General features: G+C 45.2%; 1 protein-coding gene across 4 annotated transcripts in view; it reads left to right on the top strand.

Moving 5' to 3' along the window:
* Nucleotides 1-10,444: 10,444 nt before the first annotated feature.
* Nucleotides 10,445-25,948, top strand: part of CLIP2 (CAP-Gly domain containing linker protein 2) — a 74,705-nt gene continuing 59,201 nt past the window's right edge. For 2 of the 4 annotated variants that reach the window (XM_061470365.1, XM_061470361.1), the window contains exon 1: nucleotides 10,773-10,925. The gene's annotated coding sequence lies outside the window, so the exon portion shown is untranslated. Of the gene's footprint in view, nucleotides 10,594-10,772; nucleotides 10,926-12,392; nucleotides 12,569-25,948 lie in introns of those variants that run through there. The other 2 variants (XM_061470364.1, XM_061470363.1) reach the window with 2 other exon arrangements.

Genomic DNA, 25,948 nt, shown 5'->3' with positions numbered 1-25,948 from the left:
TGAACTATAGGAAGATTCTTAATGAGATAAGTTGCTTCACAAGCAGATAGGGCTATATAAATTGAGTGGGCCGTAAGTCCCCTGTGACTATACTGTTCTTCAGAGACAGCCCTCTTTCATCAGTGAATTCCTAGTTAACAGTCTTCTGAAATGCATACTGACATCAGGTGATGAGGGTGCTGGAAGGCCAGGAAATCTCATGTACTGTTATTAGGGTGAAAAGGAGCTGAGCTTGAGCTGTTGGCTCTCTCTGCCTCTCAGGAGTTCATCTCCTGTAAATAGATGATACAGTAATATAAATGCCACCTGCACTCAATACCCCAGCTTAGGAGACGTGTTGGAGTGGAATAAAGACAGAGCTGCACACATAATCTTTGTTGTAAAATGAATATATGGCAGCTATACAAATGGGTTTGATTCTATGGTTTATCAGGGAGATGCTTCATTGGGCTTAACTGTTAGTGGATGGGAAGGTTTGATACAATAAAACCAGAATACAGGAAAATGGCCTTTGTGAACATGCCTTGTTTTAGTGTATTGTAATATACACAACTGTGCTTAGTAAATGTCATCTCAGAATGGAAATATTATTATTACATATTGAAAATAACCTCACTATAAAGTGCTACAGAATGTCATATGCATACAGATGCACACTGAGTGAAATCAGCTCAGATGAACTAGATGCACCTCATCAGGTGTAAATTGTAGGTTATAACCTGGTTTGCTAGAACTAGAATTTTATGGAAATGAATGATTGAAAAGACATCTCAGCTGCCAGAAATAGTCTTTATTTCCCCAATATATCAGTCAGTGTAACCTTGAGCAAGGCATTTGACTTCCTTATGCAGCTGGAAAAGAGGGTGAAAGGCAGGAATAGAAATGGAAAAAGCTGCAAAGTGGATCTTTCTTGAAGAAACAAAGGATTTACAAGCTAAGAGCTTAGTACTGTCTCTAATGGCATCCCATTTTACCTGTGTTCTGCTGCCTCAAAACAATATAATGCAGGGAAAGGCCTGATCCCGATGGGGGCTGTGCACCTGCAAGCCACAGTACAACAGTGGTATGGAGTTAACTTTCATGATGTGTCTGATCTAATTAGATGGGAATTGCTCCCACACATGAAGTTAAACCTGCACTTAAGACTTTTGCTAAACTGGGGCCTCAGTTCCCTATTGAAATCATCAGACTGGGAGCAAAATGTGCTTCCCAGCACTGGGTGCTTGGGTGTGTTCTCGTTGCAATGGGTGACAAACCTCATCTTTCTCAAATGGCTGCTGTAGGCTAGAGGGTTATGGAGGTGGAAAATGATTGTAAATCATCTTGCACTGCAGAGAGCAGCTTCCAGCAGAGCTGGGTGGCAGCACAGCCCAGCCCAGCTGAGCCCATGGCTTTGGCAGTCTGCAGGCAGAGTTCCCATGAAAACAAATGCCAGAGTGGTTGTGGGACAGGTCTTGTTTTGTGTTGGGAATGATACCCACCTCCTTCAAGCCATGCTGGTACAGGGGAAATATTTCACCCTTCTGTCTGCTTCTGTGATACAGGCTTACAATATTTTTGATGCACTCCACACCTCTCAAAACAATACAGTCTCAAGGCAGCAGTGATGGAGTGAATCCAACAAGGTTCTTGTTTTATCTGCTGCCCAGATGGACCTGCTTATGTACTTGTAGATCTAGCAGGTACACAAACTGATCTATAAATGTAGCAATATGGGGGTTTTTGGCAGTGTGGGGATAGGGAGAGTGAAACTGTCCTGCAAGTTTGAAGTGCTGTTTACAGGGGTTAACATCTAATATCCTCTTTATTTCCTATGGAAACAACAGAGGGCAGAACCCTGCATTACAAATCCCCTTGGCTGTTCTTCCCCACATCAGTTACGGCAGCCCTGTGAAGCAGGAACTGCATGAGCTGGGGATTGTAAGGGGGAAAATCAAGACTTCAGCTCCTTAACTATTGGGACCTGAAGGTCACTGCAGTATGTCATCTTCCAGGCAATTTTCTCTAAAATTGCAATATGGTCATGGCTTTGTTTTACAACCTGGATGTCACAAAGTATTGATAATCTCTTAAAACAAGCCCACTTGCAAAAAAAAAAACCCAAACCTAATCAAACAAGATTTGATAAATTGTTAGGGTTTTTTTGGGGGTCAGTATTTATAGTCTGCTTAAATATCATAGCTTTTGGTATGGCACGGAGGTATAGATGAGAGTGGGTGGGTTTCTGACGTACTTGCCTGCATACAGGGAAATGAATTTTCAGTCTATTGGGAGGGCAGCTGTTTCCATGACATTTTAAGCCCAGTTTGCATATGTCTTCATATCTTTTCTTTAGCTCTACATACAGTTTGCATGCTGCTAGATGGGTGTGCTGGGTGTGCCACAGCTTAATTCATATTTTTAAGTGGTTTTTACAAAAAAATTCTCTTTATTATTAATTTCTTATTTACTTTCTTCAATAAATATCTCAGTAATCTGCTGTTTCTCTTCTCTTGCTACAAGCATTTTTAGATGTATTGCAGAGAATATAAAATGAAAGGTCCAGGCAAATTACCTACTGGAACAGACCAGAAGCAAGTTCAAGTGAACATCGCCTCTAGGAAGCTGACAGTTACCACAGGCTCCAAGAAAACAGAGTCAAGCCTTAAGGGTAATGCCAAACAATTATAGAATCAGTTCAGAGGTATTTATTTTTCATCAAGAGTTACGGATTGTTTCATACTTTCTTATTCTAATTAGAATTAACATAGATACTACTGCAATGTAATTATCTTAATTATCTTTACTAGATTCTGGCATTGAGTTCCACAGGTTCATTTACCTTAATTGTAGTTTTCCACTTGTTAACTTTATATTTGTTGCCACACTCCTCAGATTCTGTTTCTTCTGAAGAGGGTAAAAGAACACAAAATGTATCTCCTTTCCTTTCTTTCTTTTCTACCTTCACAGCTAACACATTGGCATTTTCTACCAACCAAATCCAAGATACATATAGTACATTTGCCTTGTCTGGCATGGCTGCTTCATCCCTGGCAGTGTTCAAGGCCAGGCAGGATGGGGCTTCAAGCAACCTGCTGTAGTGGAAGATGTCCCTGCCCATGGCAGGGGGCCTGGAACTGTATGAGCTTTAGGGTCCCTTATAACACAAACCAGTCTGGGATTCTCTGATTTTATGAGCCCTGGCATTTGCAGAGAGGAAAATGGAGTCTTATCAGGGGTATTGGGCATAATTACTGCATCCTATTTCTCAGCACAGTTCTTGTGTGTCCGCTTGCTTTTAGTTATGGGACTGGAGTAAGCCTGTGCTTTAAAGGCACTGTGAGGACTGTCGGGTTAGTGATTGTAGTGCACCCAGAAGATCAGGGCTAGTTGTTAGTTCTGAGCATTTGCAGCATTCATTGAGCTTGTCTGTGAGTATTTAGGACTTAGCCAAATATTAGAATAGTCAGCATAAGCTATTTTAATGTGTACCTTCCACATTTGGTCTGGTCAGCTAAAGCAATTACAGATCAGGTTGGTATCATTGTTCGTCTTTCACTGTGCATGAAAACAGTTGTTGAGATGGATTAGAGTCCAGTTGTCAGGTGTCTGTACAGTGCTCAATGGAAAGCCACACTGGCAGCATCCTCACAGTGATTCTTCCTTATTGGAACATAATACAATTTCTGTAGTGCAATTCTAAAGCTGAATTGGCAGGAAACTGAAGCAGTGTGCGTAAGTTCCTGGATCTGGGTTATGTCCTAGCATTTGACAGACAAAATCCACATTATAAAGGTTCTTCTGTAATAAATATTCTAAAATGAAAATGAACACCTGGCAAAGATCAGGCTTTCTCAACCTTTCTCTATCCATTTGAGTAAGGTTGGGATTTGGGGGAGTCATGACTTCTCCTTCCACCTGGCAATGACTGCAGCAATATCCAGTTAGTGACTGAGGTCAGTTGGGGCATCTTGCTACAGGATTTATTATTTCAGCAGAAAGAAATAACCTCCTTTTTATAAAGACATCACATGAATTCCTTAAACTTTCTAATGTCATACTGAAAAATGACAGCTGGGATCAGTGGATGGTTGAATAGGAAAAATATTATGATGGGAAACAGAAATTCCAACACATGGGAGGTAGTTCCTCTGGCCTCGAAGAGCTTCTGCTGCAAGTGGACATTTTGGTGGAAAGAGAACAAAATGCAGTTTAATTCCTATCCTGTGGCCAGGATAGCAGCCCTTTCCTCTGCAGCAATGCCAAACCAAGATGTGCTGTGGGGTTTCAGCTACTTATTTATGCTTATTTATGCTGTGGTATTTCACTGAGGTGGGTCAGGGTCTTTGGTTGAAGCCTCTCCTTAATTCAAAACACACGTATGTTGCAGGCAGTGGAGGGCAGCTAGCTGTACTGTCAGTGGCCTCATACCTTTTCCATTCTCCTTCTGCCTAATGCATGAAGACTGCTAATATTCCACACCTCTGTATGGAGCCAGCAAAGCCCTAGGAATGCTCAGTAACGTAGACTTGTTTCTCACCCAGTCTGCAAAGCTGGCTGGGGGCAGCCAGCTTATCGGCTGCTTTAGTGACTGGAACTTATGGGACTGTAAGTCACATAAACATCTTTATGATTCAATTTTCTCATCTGAAAATAGTTACAAAGAATGTTTCTTGTGGGCTTTGGGATCTTCTGGGAGAACATGCCCTCTGTTAAATTACAGTGTTGGTGCCTGCTTTGGGGATAGCCGTGCTTTTCTGGAGAATTAAAGGCTAAGAAATCAAAGTGGCAGCACTGGATGTTTCAGTAGTCAGTGCCCATAGTCAGGCCAGTTGTCCAAACCACCTCCATACATTGCCTGCTGAAGGCATTTTAAAGGTCTGGCTTTTCTCTAAGTGCTGAAATTGGAGCTCATTTCCCTCCCTTCCCCCAATAAACGTAGCTTCAGTTGCAGGTACTGAAATCTCTTTTCAAGTTCTAAGCACAGATAGGAAGTTTTTTTCTTCCTGGCTCGCATTTCTCATCTTTGATCTTCTAACACGCTCCAGTTCATGCACAGGAAAAAACTCCCTTGCCACTGCACATTCTGTAGCTCTGGTAGAAAACATCTGGTGCTTCTACTTGGTCTGAAAGAGTATTTGTGTCAGGGCCCAAACAACCGGGAAAAGAGACTCCTTTTTTCTCTCCATAAAGTACAGGCTGGCTCCAATTTGTTACTCAACACTGTTCCATAAGGTTAGAGAAAACAATAAATCTTCACACCCCCAGCGACAATGAGAAGGGTCCAGTGGCATATACTTGGAGCAACATCAGCAGTAGCAGAGGGGAATAATTTTTGTCATACAATGAAAAATAGCATGTGAGCCCAAAGGAATCTTGATTTGCAATGCACAGAGACAGAGCTTGGATGGTTTGCAAATGACTGGTGTTGGTGTACATGATGCTTTGGCAACTGGAAAACACAGAGGTGCCCCATTCTGAGTGATCTTTGTTTCCCTGTATTTTTCTGGGGTTACACTGGGCTACATGGGGAGATACAGAGAATTACCAGAGGCTTTATAAAACAGGCTGCAGCTTTGCCTTTAAAAAAGAGCTATTCCAAGTTCTCCTCTTCCACTGTGGTCTTCTGTAAGTCATTTGGACAAACATGGTATCAGAGAAGAGAATTTCAGAAGGCTTCCACTTAGTAGATGCTGAATTTCTCTGAAAATCCACTTGCCTTTGGGTTCCTAGATAGGAAAGAGTCTTTGTGATGAAAATTACACTATTTCTTTGGGCCTGCAGTGTGGTCTATTTCATTGTCTTGCATTTGTGAGGAGTGCTGTCCCACATTCCTCAGTCACTGCTACTGCAGCAAGGCAGGTTACTTGAAAAATGTGGAACAACAGGAACCAGACTGTGCTAATGATGAAATTATACTGATGGCTGAAGTTTAAGTAACAGTTAATGCACTAATTTCAGTATAGGAAATACACTAAAAAAGCCGTAAGAACTCCTCTTGATCCTCATAATTAATGAGAACTGCCATGATCCCTCAATATATTTCCACCCACAGTTTCTTTTATGTTAACGAGTGTGTAGAAACACACAGCAGTCAGCCAGGCAGAAAGGCCTTCCTTCAGAGTGCTTTCCATCACACTGTACAAGCCCTGTGTGATTCCCTGAAGGGTCCTGGAGCCAGATCTTGCCTGTGTTGAATCCTGGCCAAGAGTCTCATTTCTTTCAAGTGAAACAGCACAAAGTCAGCCCTTCAGACAAGAATGTACCCATCACACATCTGATCTACATGCACCCAAATCAGCATCATCAGCTGTGCTGAGCATTTCTGGAAGGAAGATGAGTGGAATACATATCACTTAACTTTAAACATCTCATTTGGCCTAATTCTCAACTACCCCTATAATTCATGGATGGAAGTGAGTGTTGTTAGAGAGCAATTAATCCAGTTTAGATGTCTGCAATATGATGAGGGAATTCCACCCCAGTGCCTGTTCCTCTGCACTCATTATATAGGTAGTCTAGACATCTGGCTTGGATACAGATGCCTAAAGACAGATGAGAGGTTTCACCTAAGGAGATACAACAGAATCTGCTGGGTATTAGAGGCTTTGCAGTGGCTCTCGACTGGATAAGAAATGCCTGAAAGCATGGAACCACTTGTCTGAATCATTGCAACTGTGCAAGACCGTAATGAATTAAAAGCTGTTTACATGAGGTTTCTGAACTTCAGTGTTGGCCTAGAATGGGTGAGGCCTAAGCAGTCACTGATCCTCAAGATAAGAAGTTTTTTCAGCAGCTCTGTAGTCAAAGGGGAAAAAAAACCAGCTTTTCTTTAAATCACTGCTTTAATCTTGTTTCTCCCACCAGTGCTGGAATTTTGTGCTCTGCCACCAAATGCAGCAGGCTATTTATAGTGTCAGCTTGAATGAACAGTAAGAATTTAGACTCTTGTTACGGCTGTATCTTTGAGATGATGGAAATCACAGGACTGAAAGTTGACAGTAATGAAGGTGCGCTGTATTTTCAAATGTAGCTGTTTCTGCCACCACTCTGATCCCACAGGTACATTGGCAGGGCAAAGGGATAGATTTGGCAGGGATTTCTACGCATGTGGTAGGGAAAAGACTGAAAGGATTCAACTCCGAAGCTTTTGTTGACTTCTGAGGTCCTGGTGTCACCATTTCATATGGCCTTTGAAAAGGTACCTTTGGGGGAAAAGTGAAGGATTGCGGCTTTAGGGATCATAGCCTATTGATACGTGGCAAATCAAGTGTCTCATCAGCTCTTTGGAGAGAGGAGCTTCTTTGCTGTTGGGTAATAAAATGGAAAGACTGCTTTGGCTGTCTTTATTCAAACAATATAGATAACAGCAAAACACAAAATGTTTCCTCTTTTTCATTTCCCCAGATGCATGCTTGAATATTCCCTTGTTTTTCACATTGCTTCGTGTAATGCTTCAGTTTGCAGGATAATTTAAAAGAAAACAGCTGTGAAGCTTTTTAGTGATCCCAATCGCTAATGCAAATAGGAAATCAGAATAATGCATCACGCAAGTGGAGACAGTTTTGACTATCTATGAGAAGCCACTTTTCAAAACAAGATACATATCATATCACATATAATAGGAGGGTAGTATATAGTTAGAGCTTTATTGGGCAAATGTGATAGCCCAGAAATGTCAGAGACTGCACATCAGCTTTGTACATGTAATGGTTTCAGTGAAAGTCAGGGTAAAATTAACAAGTCCTCATAGACATTTAAGTGTCTCCTGTGCTTCTTCATGTCTTGGATCTTCAGTGCAGGGTTGTTTGCCTGTGAATCATAGAATGCTTTGGGTTGGAAGGGACCTCAAAGCTCATACAGTTCCAACCCCCTGCCATAGGCAGGGACACCTTCCACTAGAGCAGGTTGCTCCAAGCACCATCCAACCTGGCCTTGAACACTGCCAGGGATGGGGCAGCCACAGCTTCTCTGGGCAACCTGTGCCAGTGCCTCACCAGCCTCCTAGGGAAGAACTTCCTTATATCTAATCTAAATCTCCCCTCTTCCAGCTTAAAGCCATTCATTGTCCCTTGTCCTATCCTTACAGGCCCTTGTCAAAAGTCCCTTTCAGGTATTGTTGGCCCCTTTAAGTATTGGAAGGCAATAAATGTGGGAGTTTTTTGGTTTTTTTTTTAATAGTAGTGCTGCTTTGCTGAATGATGGGATTTCAACATTTATTTTTATTCTGAAGCTTTGTTTGTGAAAAGCAGGTACAACAAAAGCTGAGGGATAGCTCTGTGGGAGAGCACTTGATGGCAAAGACACAAATCCAAGTCTACAGGTACTTCACTCACGTCACTACGGGAGCTCTGGCACTGGATGATCTTTCCTTCTCTCCCTGGAATTTCCCCTGAGAAAGCTTAGTCAGAGAGGCAGATTTGTCAGAATGATTCAAGGAAATGACTTAAGAGTTGTGAAATTTTTCTAGCTTCGTCTTATTGAAACCAGCAGGCTCAATTCTCCCTTTGGTTTTGCATCAGCGCTGCAGAATGCACAAGCACGAGGGAATCCTGGCTCCTTGGTGTGCAGGTCTGCCTCTTCTTCAGGGAGCATCCTATGCCTGACACAATGGATTGTAGGACACCCTGAGTCACTACTGGAACATAAAATATAATGGTCATTACAATATATGACTATTTATACACAGAGCCCTTGGGATGACTGAGTTTGAAAGCAGAAAACCACAAGTGCTTTTAACATCAAGACTTGTGCTGCTGAAATGGAGAAACAATGAGCTGCTGCGCATGCCATGGGCTACTGGCAGACAAAATATACCCCCAGATGTGCTGACCTTCATAGGGCTGTAAATTAAACAATTAAATGGAAGTTTTAGTAATAAGAACAATTTAGCATGTATAAGGTACAGCATAAAATTGTGCAATTGATGAAAAAAGAGAAAGTTTAACTTCTGAGTGGTTTGAAATCCTACCCTGAAGCACCTGAAAACATTAAAGCTTTAAATTTACACTCCTTACAAAATGCGTGGCTGCATGTAATGCTTCGTGCTAGTCTCTCTGGAACCCACCACATCACTCCATCACCATTTTGATAAGGAAAGAAACTTGGACCCAAGGATACAACCTGGCAGAGCAGGAAAACCAGGAGTGAAGAGGGACAGGGAAGTGAGACCTCCTGAGTCCCAGCCTGATTTGATAGGCACCTTCTCCTCTAGTTCTCCTGGTGGCATCTTGTCTCCCTAGGCAACTACAGATTAGAGAGGAGACAAAATAGCTTGATTCCAGAACTGGAAAGCAATGACTGGAGCTTCGATGTAGGGAAAATGTCAGGGAAAGACAGTGAACTAACAGTTGAAGCAGAGGCGTCAGAGGCAGGTGCTTCAGGTTCTATTTTTGACTTGGACGAGCCAATTTGCTTCTCTCTGCTTTGGCTTCTCCTCTGCAAGATGAGGATGCCAGCAGCTGCCTCCTGGGTGTGGGTTGCTTTACTGAGGCCAGGGTTGTCAAATCTCCTGTTCTGGATGATGCTCACTTGACCTCAGCTTTGTTCTCTGCATTGTTGCCTACATCTACTTCACTTGCATCTCTGCTGTGCTTTCCTGGACCTACACAGGGTGTAAAAGGCACACAGCAACATGTTTTGGAGCTGTGCAAGGTGGGACCTTCCTCTATTACTGCATGGCCTGAGGGCTTCCCCATGGCAACTGATAACCAAACAAGATGATGTGGGGGTCTATAGAGCTGGTAAAGTCCACTAAATGGAATTGTGGCCCTTGCATCTCTCTCTGAATTAGATACTATTGCAGGGCACAGGCAATAGATAGGTGCTGGAGTTGTGTCCAGAGACGGGCAATGGAGCTGGTGAAGAGTCTGGAGCACAAGTCTGATGGGAATGGTTGAGAGACCTGGAGGGGTTTAATCTGGAGAGGGCTCACGGGGGGACCTTATCACTCTCTACAGCTACTTGAAAGAAGGGTGGAATGAGCTGGGGGTCTGTCTCTTCTCCCAGGTAACAAGACAGAGCAAGAGGAAATGGCCTTAAGCTGCACCACGGAAGGCTTTCATTGGATATTAGGAACAATTTCTTCACCAAAGGGTGCTCAAGCATTGGAACAAGCTGCCCAGGGCAGCGGTGGAGTCACCATTCCCGGAGGTATTTAACAGATGCGTAGATATGGGGCTTGGGGACATGGTTTAGGGGTGGACTTGGCAATGCTGGGTTAACAGTTGGACTTGATCTTAAGGGTCTTTTCCAACCCAAACAATTATGTGATTCTCCGAGCCTGCTCCCTTATATCCCCATCTAATGTTAGCCCAGCTACAGCTCTGGGCTTTACAGCAGAGGGGTGGTGAGGGACAAGTGATGATTATCAGCCGGGCCCACCCTTCCTGGCTCTGAATGAATGAGTTTCCAAGGCTGCGGGTGCTTTCTCTTTGCTGCATTCCCCAGAAAATCCCTGGTACTTGGGCTATCCTTCCTTCCAGGAATCACTGCCAGCTCCTCCTGTCCTTCTATCAGTCAAATCCGCTACCGCGTAAATTCAGGTGTGCTGCGAGACCGTCTGCTCTCCGGAGCCCGGATCGAGTGTGGCGGAGCAGGGAGCCCGAGCACAAGGTGCACTTCTCGGTTATTTCTGATGTTAAAGCTCTCACGTTGAGGGCTGCGGCCGGGAGCCGCCTCCGCGCTGCCTTTCCACCCTCCCACCCCGCTTCCGGCAGGAGCCGAGGACCGGCAACCAGGAGGATCTCAGCGCGGGGCGGCCCCTTTGTTCGCGCGGGTCGCCGGGCCCGGCCGTGCCCCGGCCCGGCAGCAGGGAGGGAGGGGCCGAGGCTCGCTACCGCCTTCCCGCCGCGCTCCCGCCTCAGCCGCGCAGGGCGGGTCTCGGCGGCCGCCCGCCAGCGGCTGCAGCCTGCGGCGGCGCGGGGCTCCCCAGCCGCTGCCCGGGGGTAAGGAGGCAACAAAGGAGGGGCGACGGCCGGGGAGCGGGTCCGCGGAGCGCCCGGGAAGGGGGCTTGGCGGCGGCGGCGGCTGGAGCATTGCCCTTGGGCGGGGCGGGAGGCACCGTCCTGAGGCGGGTGCGGGCGGTGCCGCGGCCGCGCTGGTCCCCGCAGCAGCGCCGGAGGCTGGGTAGAGCGCGGCACGGAGCGGGTGGCTCGGGGGGGTACACACCCGCGTACACCCATCCGCTGCTGCAGCCTGGCCGCCGGGTGCTGTGCGGTGACGGACACCCGCCGGGGCAGCTGGAGCGGCAGGGCCTGTCGCTGGGAAGATGGAGCGGAGGGTGGGTGGCAGCATCCATTGCTCGAGGCCGAGCGAGTTTAGGTTTGAAACGGGGGAGAATTCTCTTTTGTCTGCGGGAAGCTGGACTGCTCAGTCTGCTCTCTGCGTTGTTGCTCTTCAGTGATAGAGATATCAGCATTAACTGTGTGCTGCAGGATTTGATGGGGTTTTGTCTGTTGTAGCAAGATGTGCTTCTGAGGAAGGCCCATCAGTGTTGGGCTGCTGTCATTTGCAGGGTGAATGGAGCAGGATGTGCCTCTTGTACCTCCTGGTGCAAATCAGTGAACGGTCTGTGTGGGAAAGCATTCAGGGATGGAGGCAGAGGCGTGTGTTATCTCCAGGGTGTCTAGGCAGGCTGCAGCAGCGTTAGGGAAGCGCTGGGAGACAAAGCACTGTGTCAGTGCTGGCTGTTACTTGCTGCTCTGTTGGTTGTCAGTCTCGTAGGCCTGCAAACCTTGTCTCAGGAGCTCATCCTGCTGGAATGGATGTCAAGTTTCACCAGCCCATCCGTTACTGCTGGCTAGAAGAGTTTCCTTGAGGGTGACTTGCAATTTGAGGTGTATTTGGGGTGCATGGCATGTGTGTTTGCCTTAGCCTCTGCCTAGCAGTGCTCCAGGAGGGCCCCTTTAAACAACACGGGTCAGTCCTGCCCCATCATTGCTGGGGAGGTGATGCTTTAAATGTGCTGCAGCTACCAATTTTTAAACTGAGATATGGGATTTGGCATTTTAAGACATTACCTGCCTGCTCTTACAGCCTGCCAGGGCTAGGATGGGGAGAGTCTGCATCAAACAGCTGTGTTCTCATGAAAATCTGTCACCGTGCCTGCCAGAAATCACTGAGAGTACAGGACTTCAAAGGCTCAGCTCTGAGACAAGCCCCACGTTCAAACCTTGGCACCAGCCATTATGGGCATATCAGAGAGAAGTTGTGCTGGCACCAGTCTGTCACCTCAGGAGCACTGATGTGTGTGAGGGGCCTGCCTTCATTTAAGGGGAAACCAGTGTGTTTGAGGAGATGTTCTTAAGATGTACAGACCGAGTTGTCTGCTGAGGCTGAGGATTGGTATGTGCTCCTCTTCTGCTCAGCTTCCTGCCGCCTCTAGCCTTGGAAGCTGCCATCATTTACTCCAGCAAGTAGCAGTTCCTGATACATTTCCTCTTTCTCCCCATTTGTGCTTCTGCTCTGGCAGAAGAAATGATGAAGAACCCAGAGGGGAATTTCCCAGTGTCAGGGGTGCAGCTGTGGAAGGGTACACGTGCCAGTTCTTCTTCCCTTCCATTACTTTTAACCATGGGTGGTTAAAATGGTAAGAGCACAGATTCTGCCTCCTGACTGAGGTTGCTTTTTTTATTTATGAAAATGCCTCCTTTATCCATGAAACTTAGGAGGAATAAATAGTTTGGGGGAGGGAGGGAGGTATCATCATTCTGGTGAGGATGAGAGACAATATATAAAGCAAGTTCCATCTGCCAGATGCAGGGTGTCAGTACCACTTTGTAGACTGTATACAATGCATGGCAAGGTTTATGTACTGTTAAAGCTCTGGGAAAGACGAGGTAGCTAGATCTGAACGTGGTTTGTTGCTAACCTACATTAGACACGGCTATGCACTAATTTAGAGATGTCTGTAGGTATTTACAGAAATGTTTTTCATAAACATCATTTATAAACACCTTGAACCCCGTTTCCCCTTCTATCTCACAAGGGGTCTGAGCACAAGAACAACCAAGGAAGTTGCTGATTTGAGGCAAGAAGGCATATTTTCCCCCTTCTGCTCAATTGCTGAGTTAAGAGCAGCCAACAGTCTCTGGCTGTGGTTCTCTTATCACTATTCTTTTGATATTTACAGTAGAATTTCAGGTCTTGTTGGGAGAGCACCTTGGCTCATGGTACTGGTGATGTCAGACTCCAGCAAGACTGGGACTTTGTTTTACTGGTCAATTTTCTAAACCAACCAGATTAGGTAATTTAATGAATCAAGATGACAAACTGTCTAAGCTTGCTCCAGAAGCTCAGGGCAGAGAAAGGAATTGGACTTGGTCTTCCTGAGTCCTACTCTAATCCTTCCTTCTCCATGGGGCTGGCCTTCCCAGGGAAAGCTCTGGTCTCTGTGACTGATACTGGTGGAGAACAGAGAAGTCTGTCAGTGCGTCGATGTACTAAGTCTCTTTCTGCAGTACCACCATGCTCCTGGAGCATCTCCCCTTGCTCTGCTGAGAGGACCCTGTGTGCTGTGTTGTGTGCTTGAGCTGCAGTGCTAAACAGGACAAAGCAAATTGACTTTCCTTGTAGCTGGATTTAATGTCTTACTCATATGACTGTGCAGTAGCTCTTGCTGTAGCTACCAGTGGGAAAATGACTTTGTTGCATGTGACTCTGAGGCTGGCACCTTAAACTGATAGTTACTGTTATTCCTGACAAACATCCTGAAGAAATGCTGTAAAACAAAACCAAACACCACAATAGCTCTGCTTCAGACTTTTTGGAAATCATTCCCATGCAGTGGCGTGGTTTTTATCTCCTTCTAAATGAGTGGAACTGTCTATACAATAGGCATGGTTGGTTGAGAGACAGTGTAAGCAAAGAAAGAGCAATGAAATGAAGAAATGGAACCAAACATTGTAATATATCGTTGTCATGGTTTAACTTATTTTACTTCAGCCCATGGTTGGAACTAGGTAACTTTCAAGGCCCCTTCCAATACAAATCATTCTATGATTTCATTCTATGATGGAATAAAATATGATGCTGACTTGAATTGGCACTGAAATTAGGTGAGCCTTTCCTTTCAGTGATTTATTTTATTATGCTTGTGTTTTCCCACCTGCATAGTTGTAGAGAAACGTGCACAGACAGTGGAATGCCCTGCTGTGGACTCTGAACCAGCTGTGAGGTCCCATCTCCCCATCCTCATCTGTGCTGAAGCACAAAGGAAGTCTGAAGTTCTTGTTTGGTTTATTTTGGGAGTTAATGTTCTGAACTCTGCTGTTGACTCCCTTGATAGCTCCATTTGTGCCTGGGAAAGCCAAATGCTTCTTTTTGAAAAGTATTTGTACTCTGTGTCTATAAACGCTTCAGAAAGATTTCCCAAGTCCTTTGGTGGGCTGGGTGTTCAGTGGTGCCTCATAGAGTCGAGCAGCTCTTCATCTCTGCTGCTGTTCCTTAAGTAATCTTGGGAAAAATCTGTTTTCTCTGTATTTCTTTCTCCCCACATGGGTGTTGCAGCTCTGAACTCCTTTGAGGTCTGTGAATTAAATGCTCTGTGGATGTTGGAACTTTTTAACCACTTCTTGGTGTTTTTCAGTCCCTTCCCTGTGCTCCCTCAAATGGTTCCTTTTAAAAAGATAATGTGAAGAGAGTTGTATTGCTTGGGCCAGAGCTCTCGCTGAAAATGAATTGTTTTGTTTGCAGTGGTGTAGTAAAGGCTGCATAGATGTTGGTTATGCTGGAAGGGCTTCACAACAAATTGGAATGACAGAGGCTCCCAAGAGATCACCTGTCCCAGGTTATGTCCATCTTCATCCTTGTAATTCAGGACAGAGGTTTGAGGATTTTTATTCTTAAAGAATGATGTGGGCAATGAGGGTTTTTCTCCAGCCTCCCTGGCCAGTCTAGCTCAGTTACAACTGCAGAGCATGTGTCTTCCCCTTTGTTTTGTTTATTGTCGTTATGGCTTTGTATATCAGCCTGTTACTCTACAAAGGACCAGTACAAAGGTGTTTCATTGACAAAAGCAACACAATTTCTTCTGCAGCATGAACTTCTTTGGCAGCACATCCTCTGGCGGGGCAGAGGAAGGCTTCCAAAGTGAGGCACCAGCTTCTGGCATAGGCACCAGCAAAGGCTTTCTCTGGCTGGTCTGTTCTTTTTCTTCCTTTGACATATTCCTCCCCCATTATCTGTTGTATCATGCTCTGAAAACTTCTGTGTCCGCCAATTAGTGCTGGAAACTTTTCAGCCATCCTGACAGGCACAAAAAGCAGCTGCCTGCTGAAACAAACAGCACTTCCCATCCCTTGCATCCCTCCCATTCATGACCTACAAGCACATCCCCTGGATGGAGAACAAACCTCTCTGGAAAGAGGCCTCTCCTGGAAGATGTGGAGAGGTCTTTATGTCATGAAATGTGTTTAATGGGTTTTTTAGCCTCGTATTTGACTGTTGTATATTGTGTGCTATATTACCTCAGTAGCTTCTGTCAGCCCTCTGTGTGAAGCCTATCCTGGTGATTAAAGGCTGCTCCTTAGCTATATTTAGCATAAAGCTATTTGTTTTATAACTGAGATCCTTACTACACTAACTGGAGTAGGTCAGTCTGCAACCTTGAATAAGTGCATTTTTTTTTCCTCTGGACTTCTGTTTCCCAGCTGGTAAGCTTGGCACGTTATAGCTGATGACCAATCCACCAGCCATCCCTAATGGAGATTTAATGAGGAGCAATATGGCACTGAAAGGCAGGCTTGTGTGGAATATACTGCTGGGGCAGGGAAAGCTTATGTTTTGCCTTACACTGTTCATCTTTTATGTATCTGTGTATGTAGTCTTGTAGTGGGATCTATGAAGTAGATTTTGAACTTGCTAAATCATAGAATCACAGAATGGTTTGGGTTGAAGGAGCCTTAAAGCTTATCCAGTTCCAATCCCCTGCCATGGAAGGGCCACCTTCCACTAGCCCAGCTTGCTGCAAGCCCCATCCAACCTGGCCTTGAGCACTGCTGGGAATGGGGCAGCCACAGCTTCTCTGGGCACCCTGTGCCAGCACCTCAGCACCCTCACAGAGAATCTCTTCCATAGGAAAGATTTCTATGTGTATGTATATTTATATGTATTTCTACTAAATGATATTGGCAGTAATACTCCTGCAAGTTTAATCATGATGTCTCCGAAGCATCTGCAAGCACTTTTTCCCTTTTTATCTCTGAATCCCCCCAAAGTGCTTTGCCTAGATGGTAGGAAGGTGTGGGAGCACTTCCAGCACATTGACATGCAAACGTCAAAGTCATATGGTACTTTTGGGTGATCATATGGTTCAGGTTTATGGAGTGCTTTGACACACTCTGCCTTAGGGTGCTGGCAGTATTGACTGTCATTGTTAGAAGAAGTTACAACTTGAATTTTGCTTTTCCTTTTTGATTGAATCAGAACCAGCCTGTGTTGGAGATGTCATGCCAGCACTCTGTGGTGTGATGTGCTTGGGCTGCTGCTTGTAGCTACACTTTACTTGCTTGGCTAGGTGAGATTATATCTTGATGTCTGTACAAAATCATGATTGTGGTCTTGCCTGCATTAGAGGAGAGATTAGTGACACTTTCTATATAGAAGCCTGTTTCTGTAAGGAGTGCAGGAGCATCTGGGGACACGCAATGCCTCTAAAGCTCTGGCTAGAACATGTAGTACTGCAATATTCAAAGAGTGTGGTGGGTTGATCCATCTGCCTACCTGCGTGCAGGCTGGGTTCACCCTGGCAGCTTCACTCTTATCTCCAGAGTTAGGAATTGTTACATCCCATTTTTAGCACTGATCCATCTGAACGGACCTGTTCCTTTTGGCTGCCAGCATCTGTGCATCAAACACTGCTGTTATGTGTGCTTCCCAATGGCATGGGGTAGTGTGTAGATAGGAATGCTGATTAAAACCAGGCTGTGGAGCAGTACGGCTCTTGCAAGGCCTCTGTTGCTGCTGGAGGAGGCTGGGATGGACAGTCTTTCCCAGATGTGTGCAGATGTGCCAACCTCTCCTATTCCTGCCAGCCCAGCAAGTCCCACTGCAGCACAAGGCAGGGCACCAGGCATGTTCAGTCTCCACACCTCCTTTGCAATCTGACTGTGTAGGATGGTGGTTGCTTTTTCACCCTCTAGAAACTGTAATCTCTCACCTCTTCTGGTGTAACATCCTATGGTGCTGGGGTGGCTTAGTGTGTGGCTCAGTGCCTGGAGGCTTTGAGCTCAGATCTGTACCTTTCTACATGTGGTGCAATTCAAAGTAACTGACAGCTTCTCCAAGGCAGGTCCTGAGGTGTGGGTCATAGGAACCATGAGACAGGAGTGATAACATGATAATGTTGATGGGCAAGATCCAATTTGATATAACTTGCTGAAATTATTATGGTTTTGGTCATCGATAGGGATGTAATTTAATTAAGAGGTATGTTCTGTCTTGTACTGTAAGGTTTGTGAGCTAGCTCTGGCTTTTCTAAGGACCTTTTTAAGGTGGTGAAGTAGGAAACTTCATGGTTAACACATACTGGCTGAAAGGAAACTTCCTACATGACTGGCCTCTCTGTATCCAGCAGTGGCTGTGGTGGGAGCTGTGTAGGTATGTCGGTGTCAGCTGCGGTCTGGGGAAGTTACAGTGTTTGTAGAGAGGCTCAAGAGACAGCAGCAATTAATCCACATAGCCCAGAGGTCAGGCTCTGAAGTGGGAGGCTGGTGAATCAGCAGGGAGGAGGAGGGTGCTCCAGGGAACAACTGTATCCAGCATTGTTCTGCTGCTGCCAGTGCAGCGATGGGAACCAGGATGCTTGATTGTGGGTAGAAGGGATGGGGCTTACACAGGGCCTTGGTGCTCTGGAGAGAGGGTGAGTTTGCACCTTTGCAGCATCTTAGGTTTGATGATCTCTGATCTTTCAATAGGTACCAGTGGTGGGACCCTCCTGGTCTGTCACCCTTCTTTTTGCATATTGGTACTGTTATCATCTGTGCAGCAAGTTTACTGACCACCGTGGAAGAAGGAAGCAGGACTCCTGGCTGTCAGTGCTGCATTTCAACTGTGAGAGGGTCTGTGTTTCCTTTTCCGCTTACCTCCTGTTGTATCTCTGCTTACTCTTAACAGCCAGTGTCAAAGTGGGTTAGTTATTCTTTCCACTTTTGAGAACATTTGCTTTGTTTGAAGGAATAAGATGATGTTAGCTCATAGTATTTGACATAGAGTTTACTTGGAGATTTTGCCTGGGATGCAGTATGCATTTTGGGTTGCCCATGTCTAAACCAGACTGAATTCAAGTGATGAAGGTTTAGAGAAGATCTCATAGGATGAAATGGAAGTGGTGAGTGCTGTGTCTTGGGACCTCTCAAAGGAGAGCATTGCTTGGTCAAAATGATACTGTGAAGGTGGAGAAAGGGCAAAGCTGTCTTGGGAGAGCGTTGGACGCAGTGGGAGAATGTCAGAGGGCAGGGTTTGCAGAATGTGTGAAGGGCAGAGTAGGTCTGTGGGCAGAAGGCTGGCTTGACTAAATCTGGACTGGCAACTGATGGGGGATTCCCAGCAAGAAGAGGCTGAAATTGATGCTGCTGAACTGCAGGAATGAAAAATCTTGTGGTTTTATAACTAAACAAAAGGAGTTGCATTAGGTACAGGGTAGGTCTTTTTGTCCTGCATCTGTGCCTGAAGTTTCAGCAGCTTGTGGAGAGGCAGGGACACTTTTCCCTTAATGTGGCATTGTTTGTGTTGGAATTCTTCTGAGGGGATTTCTCACTAGATGTTAAAACTTGCAGAACTAATGATCCAGGGAAGGGCTTTGCTCTTGTTCCTGCTATAGTGACCAGGTCTCTGCTGCATACTGAATTGCAGTAAATGTGTGATTATATGGACAGGGTACCTTCTTCTGGTGCGCTTGAGGGTATGTGTAGATGTTGGGCAGCTTTAGTGGAGCACAATGGGGGCTTCAGGAGCAAGCGCAACATGTCCCAAAGGTATTTTCTATTACACCAAAATATGTTGCATTCCAATCCTATTTTCTTTGCTTTTAACCAAATCATCTGCAAGTTTAAACAGGTACAACTGCATTATCAGGAGACAGGCTGTCATAACACTGCTCTGAAAATGAAAACAGAATTCCTGGTTTCAATGTGCAAAGAGAAAGAGAAGAAGCTTGCAAGACTAGTTGTTTCCTATTTTCAGCTCTTTGTTGCTTCAGCTTTTCAGTGACAGTCAACAAACCAAGGCTGGCCTGCTAAGAAGTCTTCATTGCATGTGCAGATTGTAAGAAAGGGGGGGAAATCAGGGCAGGAAGGACCTGGGTGCTGTTTTTGTTTCATAATCAAAGCCTAGGGTAGAAGTTAGATTGCAGAAGTGCACAGATCAAAAAGTCTGTTAACCTGAGCTCCAGTGAATAATGGATCAAGTGCCAGGGTGAGCTTTAATGCTGCACTAAATCAAGTAATGAAAAGCCAGGAAATTCTAGAAGTCCAGACTCTTCTGTGGCTTTGCACAGGGTGTGTAGCCTGGCTGAGTTAGTGTATAGCTCAGATTTAATTAAAGACATTTTTCTCCAGTAGTAAAATACCAAGCACTTATAATGGAATATGTTTGTATAGCAGCCTTCCAATGTCTGAAGGGGGCTACAAGGGTGTTTCATCAGGAACTGCAGTGATACGACAAGAGGTGATGGGCTCAAACTGAAACGGGGGAAGTTCAGGTTAGATATAAGGCAGAAGTTCTTTACTGTGAGGATGGTGAGGCACTGGCATAGGTTGCCCAGAGAAGTGGTAAATGCCTTATCCCTCAACCAGTGTTCAAGGCCGGGTTGGACAGAGCCTTGGGCTACATGGTCTAGTATAAGGCATCCCTGCCTGTGGCAGGGGGTTGGAACTAGATGATCATAAGGTTCTTTCCAACCCAAACCATTCTATGTATCATTATCTTTCCTGCACTCTGCCTTCCTCATGTTTCTTTTCCAGATCCTACTTATGACACTTTCTGTCTGGCCCCTTGGATTTTGCCAAAGCCTCTTGAATAGTAGAGAAATCTTTCATGGACCAGTAGCAAGGATGAAGTCTGAACTGACCTGGAGGACAGCATTTATGAAATCTCTGTATCTGTTCCCTTCCCAGGGGAGCTGTGAAACTTTGGTGACTTGCCCTATGTTTTCCTCTAGGAACACTGTCCCCTGCCTCCAGGGCTTAACTCCAGGGAGCAAGAGCTCCATAGATCCAAGCTCATCCGCAGGATTTTCCCACAAATCAGAGCTAGTTTTGCTCTGCAATTAGTGCCGAATTGTTGCTATCTCCTGTGTCAGTCTTCAGCAGGCGTTTTGCCAGCATGGGGAGTGTGAGCTCATCAGCAAGCCCGTAATTACTCCCTAGTTTGTATGTAATAACTTCCTTGAATGGCCTTTGTTTCTCGTGTTTTGGTTGGAGTTTTCCCCATTTTGCCTCAGGTTTTGCACTGTGGTTTTTAGGCTGCAGTGGGATGGTTTTGCATGTTCTTCCTTTAATAACCATTGTTTTATAACGAAACTAGTCTATTATAGTGGATAAACTAGCTTAAATATGGAAGTTTTTAACTAAAAGGCCTCTGGGCTTTCCCTTTGCATTCTGTGCTAATTATTATAAAACTGGAGTGAGAGAGACAACTAAACACAAGCTTTGTTAGAGGTTAACAGCCTTTCAGATGCGTAAGGGAGACTACACGGTAACAGCAGAGCTCTATGGCCGAAGAACCTATGTGAATTCAATTGCAAGGGAGGAAAAAAACCCGATGACTGTCAGGATTTTGGGATCCCCTGATTTTTCCGGTGTGTAAGTGAAAGCAGTACGCTCCTTTCTTTCATTCCTGTAGTGCTCTGCCTCCATTCCCTCTATGGGGGAAGGAAGGGTTTTCTTGGGAGAGGACTCGGACCTTAATTAAGAGTGAGCATCTTTTATTTCCTCTATACTTCAATTAAGCAAAAGAATTTAATCCTGATCTGCCATGGGCTTCAGGAATGGGCTTCTGATTGCTTGTTGGAAGGAGTAACTAATGGGAGAAGTGAGAAGGCAGTGCTAGGATTGCCTTGGGTCGGATGGAACATCTTAAGGATTTAAGAGATGAAATTGACTTTTCAGTGTAATCTCTGCCTCTATTAGCAAAGCTGCAGCTTGACTTTATCAGATCCTGTCTCTGTGATCAGATTCGTTTCCTATCCCTCTCGCAGAAGATGCAGTGGTTTGAGTCCAGCCTTTGGATTTTGTTTGCAAGGGAAACTTTGGTTCTTAAAATCCCTACCCCTGTCTTTGCAGCACAGCCAGTGTTACGGGGTCCTGAGCGTGGGACACCAAATCTTTGTCTGTCCTTGCCTCTGGCATGCAGTCTGTTATGTATCCTGGAGCAATGGCTCTAGGATATAGAGCTGCTTTGCTTGAAAATCTCATTTTCCTGGGGGTGGGGAGGGTGCAAAAAAGCTTGGCAGTAGGAAGAGGATGCAACCAAATGCTCAGAAATTAGAGATTAAATAACCTTACATAATTTAAGAAAGCAGAATAAATATCTTTAGGCCAGTAAAGATTTTTTATAAGGCTTCATAAATGAGCACCAGAGTTGGCACTGTGAAAGCTTTTTGCCTTTATTCTGTGTGCCTGTTGTTGAAGTGAGTGCAGAGCTCCTCCAGCCATCAGTGGACCAGATTCTTTAGCAGTTTCTTTTCAGGAAGATGTTGGGCTTCAGGTATCACTTTTACCATTTGCAGTGCCTGATGCTGAAGGTTTCTGCAAGCAGGAATGCTGATTTCACTGGGAGATTCTGCATGAGGAGTATGACACAAGTGAGTATGAATTGCTGGAACAGGCAGCTGTGGGTCTTGTGGGGAGCAGAGTTCTTCTTGGGCAGTGCTAAGGTAAGTTCACTCTTGTCCAGAGTCCCAGAGGCTCTTGAATGACAGAGGATGGGGCCCAGACCCAGAAACTGCTTCAAGGCTCTGAACTCTCTGAAATACAAAGCCAGAACATGGGGTGAAAATTAAGTTCCTGCCTTTATGTTTAACTCTCCTGAATATGCATGCAAAGGATGTGTTGAAAACAAAAGCTGGTTTCAACTTTGGTTGACCTTCCCCAGGTACGTGTTGTGTGGCAGCATTTGGGGTTGTCTCCTTCCTGTAGAGGCTGGGGATTTACCTTGCAGGCGTATAATTCCCTTTCTATTGCTCCATATGGAGTTGCTGTTATTACATTGTTAGAGCAGCTGCAGAAGGGATTCTTGGTCTTCCTAAGCTGTGTCTTTTTTACTAATGCAAGAGTCTGTGCAGATTTCAGCCACAGCACCACATCTTCTGATAGCCCTGGAAGTGGCTGGAGCTCTGCTTGCAGATGTGCTGCCATAGGGCTGCATCCCAAGTGCTGGTGTTCCCAATCCTTAGTATGAACATGAGGAGACCTGGCATAGTGTTTTAAATAATGGCACTAATTGCTTTTAAAAAACTATCTTAGATAGGAGTAAGTGAAACCAGGAAGACTTTATTGTGCAAACCTTTCCCTATCCCAGCTGTTGTCTTTAAAGTCACTGATTATTTGCATGAGTCAAGATTGTTGTAAAGTGTTTTACTACTTCTCTGCATTGTCTCTGTTTATCATTAACCTTCCATACAACATGATAACCTTGGTTTCCTTCAGTCTGATGACTAGATAGTTTTCTTTACCTTTTTTTCATAGGCCCTTGTCCTGAAAAGGTACGTGCATGTCTGACTGCAGACTTCACGTTTAAGTTCTTACATGTGGATTTCCAAAGCTAGAAAATCAAAAACCTAAATTTTGGTACTTACTTTTAAATTCTATGCTTAAGAAATAAGGAGTTATTTCCCCACAAAATATTGCATATACCCAACTGTTACACCAGTGCTCAGATACAGTGGGTCTAAATGCCACTTGGATCTGCACTCGGAGTGAATTCCCTGTGCCTTGCCTAGGGTTTTGTGTTGGGTAAACACTTCTTACATCCAGACCCATCCAGAAGGAAGCACCAAGCACAGGATGGGACTGAGGCCAGCTCAGTCTGGTGTCTGGAAAGCTGCTCCTGTGTCTTGCAGTTGCTTCTCTCAATATGTTGAGGTGAAGAGATCCTTAGGGGGCTTTCTCCTGGGGGTCTGCTGTGTTGCTCACATCCATTTTGAATGGGATGGTATTCCACATGGCACACAAGTACTCGTGTGCCTTGTTGAGGGTACGAGGGATAGATGAAGCAGAGAAACTTGCAGATAAGCTGCATTGCTAAGGCTAACAAAGGATTTTGCTTCCAACCCATGTTATTCTTCTACCACATCTGAACAGATTGAAGCCTCAGCACCTCCAGTTGTTCCTGGTTTTAACCTGTGCTGTTCTAATGCCTGGCCAGCCTTGTAGATACTTGAATATCCAGATATATTTCTTGTGGTGAAAGGTATTTTTTGGAAGTTATTTATTTTGGTATTTAAGTACAGTATATATTTGTACTGAAAAACTGTTCCCTTTTTGAATCTGAGCCCAGGTGACTCGGATCCAGCTGAGTCCCCTTTTCTGATGGAAAGATGGAGAAGAGATTTTGGTCATTTGAAGCAGGCTTTCACATTGTGCATTCCTGGGATGCTTTTCTTAGTTGTGGGAACAGACAGAACCATTCATCTCGGTATGAAAAGATTGCAGGAAGAATCTAGCAGAGATCCAGCAAAATCCTTGTAATCTGTGTCATCTTGGAAGAGGAAGAAGACAAAAATAAGCAGAACTGATGGCCCCACTATCCACAAGGGCAGATGGGGTATTTTTTATGCTGTGTCTGGAGAAAGCCACATTTCCATGAAGTTATGCAGGGGGTCAAAGCTTACAGCTTATGCAGGTAATACAGGGAGTAGGAAAGAAAATGGCTCGTGTGGTTTTTATGCCACTTGTGGCATCGTATTTGTCTGTATCATGCATCTACTGCTGGAAGCAGGTTTTTGAGAAAGGCTTTGTCTGTCAACAGAGGCTGTTGGGATACTGAGGCCACAGTACAGGAGCTCAGGCCAAGTTATCTCTAATGGAGATACTGGCCTATGTCCCAGGCCAAGGCTGTTTCTGCAGCACAAAAGCTGCATCACTTGGTTGGGAGCTGATGTGTGACTTGGATGGCTCTGGGTGAAGATGACCTAATGGTGTAATTCAGAAGAGCTCTGTGCTCGGCATTTAGAGCTTCCTAAAACTCAGCTCATGTGTTTATGTTGAAGTGGGGGAGAAATTAGTGACAGGGAAGGAGTGTCTGTCCCTAGCAGCAGGCAAAGGCTTCTTTAAAAGTGTCCCAGACATCAGTCGCATCAATGCATTTCTAACCAGCTGGATTTATAGTAAGAATTCCTACGTGCATCCTCATCTCCCTGTGTTGATAGTGAGGGTGCAGGTACATGCTAAAGCAGTTGTCCATGTTTCCTGGCTGCAGCTTGTGGAGATGAGAATGACACTTCAGACAACCCCTCAGACTCCCCTGTGAACCAACGTGCAGTGAGTGGTGTGGGGCTGAGGGCATCTGGCTGTCATGGAAGGTAGCATTTGAGTAGTTTTTGGCTCTGTGTGGCATGGACACCCCAGTGACTGTGGCCATGAACCAGCCATGGTGATTGTATTTCAGGATAAAAACAGCTATCTGCTCAGAGGGTAGTGTAATTAGCAGCCTGTGGAGTTCATTTGGGCTTCAGTATTAGGATGTTGAAAGCTAATGTGTTTGCATAAAGATTTATGATAGAAACCTCTCTGCAGTGGGAGTGCACTTCCTCTTGTTTCTCTGCCTGTGTAAAAATAAAATCCAGGCATCCTGAGAAGGAGCAGAATATCACAATATCCTGTGACCTGTGGGGACAGCTGATCCTCAGGGATAATGAGTAGTGGAGGGAGAATGAACTGAAGTTCCCTGGCTCTTCACAGAGGAACAAACTAAATTCACTGTCCCTAAAGCGTATGTGGTTCTGGCTGCAAAGATGGAGATCCAGAGAATCCCTCTGACAGAGGCCTGACAAACTGTAATATGTTTTTATTCATCTGGCACTCTTTCCCTGCTCAGATTCTTCTGTTTTATCCTTCCCCTGTGTCCTTTTATCCTTTGCTCATCCAGAATCCTGGCAGTGGATTCAGCCAGCATCCCCAGCTTGCTTAATCACAAGTACAGCATCAAACCTTGTAACCAAAAGGTAGGGCTGGGTGAGGAGAAGTGCAAACCTAGGAGTAAAGGCATATTGTGAAGAAGCAAACCTTCAGGTTGAAAGCGATGGAGATGGGGCGAGATCTCTTGATAGAGCACATCAGCTGCCAGCAGAAGCGCTAGAAATCAAATTGCTGTGTACAATCAAAGCTAGCCCCAGGCAAAACGTGTCATATGAGATGGAGTGGGTGGGAGGGAGATGTCTGATGGCTTGACAGATAGGAGGAATATTGATACACTGATCAATGTTTCTCACCTCCAGAGTCTGTTACTTGTCTCCCTATTTTATGCTAAATAGAGCTGGGATCTGCAGCCTCCTGTCCAACTCTGTGACAGCATCTCGCTTTTGCAGTCTCTAGTGCAGGAAGGCAGTTTTCTTAACGCAAACTGCTTGATCTTGTTCCTGCTGCTGGTGATGTGATCTGAGCTTCCCACTTCTCACCAACAGCCTTGACTTCTGTGTAAGTTAAAATACTCCCATTTGGTGCTGTCTGCAGGTGTCTGAAGTCACCTGAGGTGTTGAACACGCTTTGGGGGGAACATGGGGATGAGTGGGGCTTGATCCCTTGGGTTTTCACTTGGGCTGTCTTTGCTGATCCCTCCTTTCTGTGTTTGTCTAAGCTGGTGTGGGACGACTGACTGTAACTGCTGGACCACTCTTTGGTGTCTCAGATATTTGTGAGCCCTCAGCCATAGAGTTTTGGAATTCTTCTTGTGGTTTTTTTGTCCTCCGTGTCTGCTCGCAGATTTCCCTGGAGCTCTGCCAGCCCTCCCCTTGCTCTGACCCAGCCTGTGT

This window comes from Pezoporus flaviventris, unplaced genomic scaffold (assembly GCF_033815535.1).
Source record: "Pezoporus flaviventris isolate CSIRO_AGI_PZ_B2104156 unplaced genomic scaffold, CSIRO_AGI_Pfla_v1 ptg000063l, whole genome shotgun sequence".
NCBI classification, from domain to species: Eukaryota; Metazoa; Chordata; class Aves; order Psittaciformes; family Psittacidae; genus Pezoporus; species Pezoporus flaviventris.
Note: the sequence above shows the minus strand (reverse complement) of the source record. Positions and strands in the feature narration are given on the sequence as shown.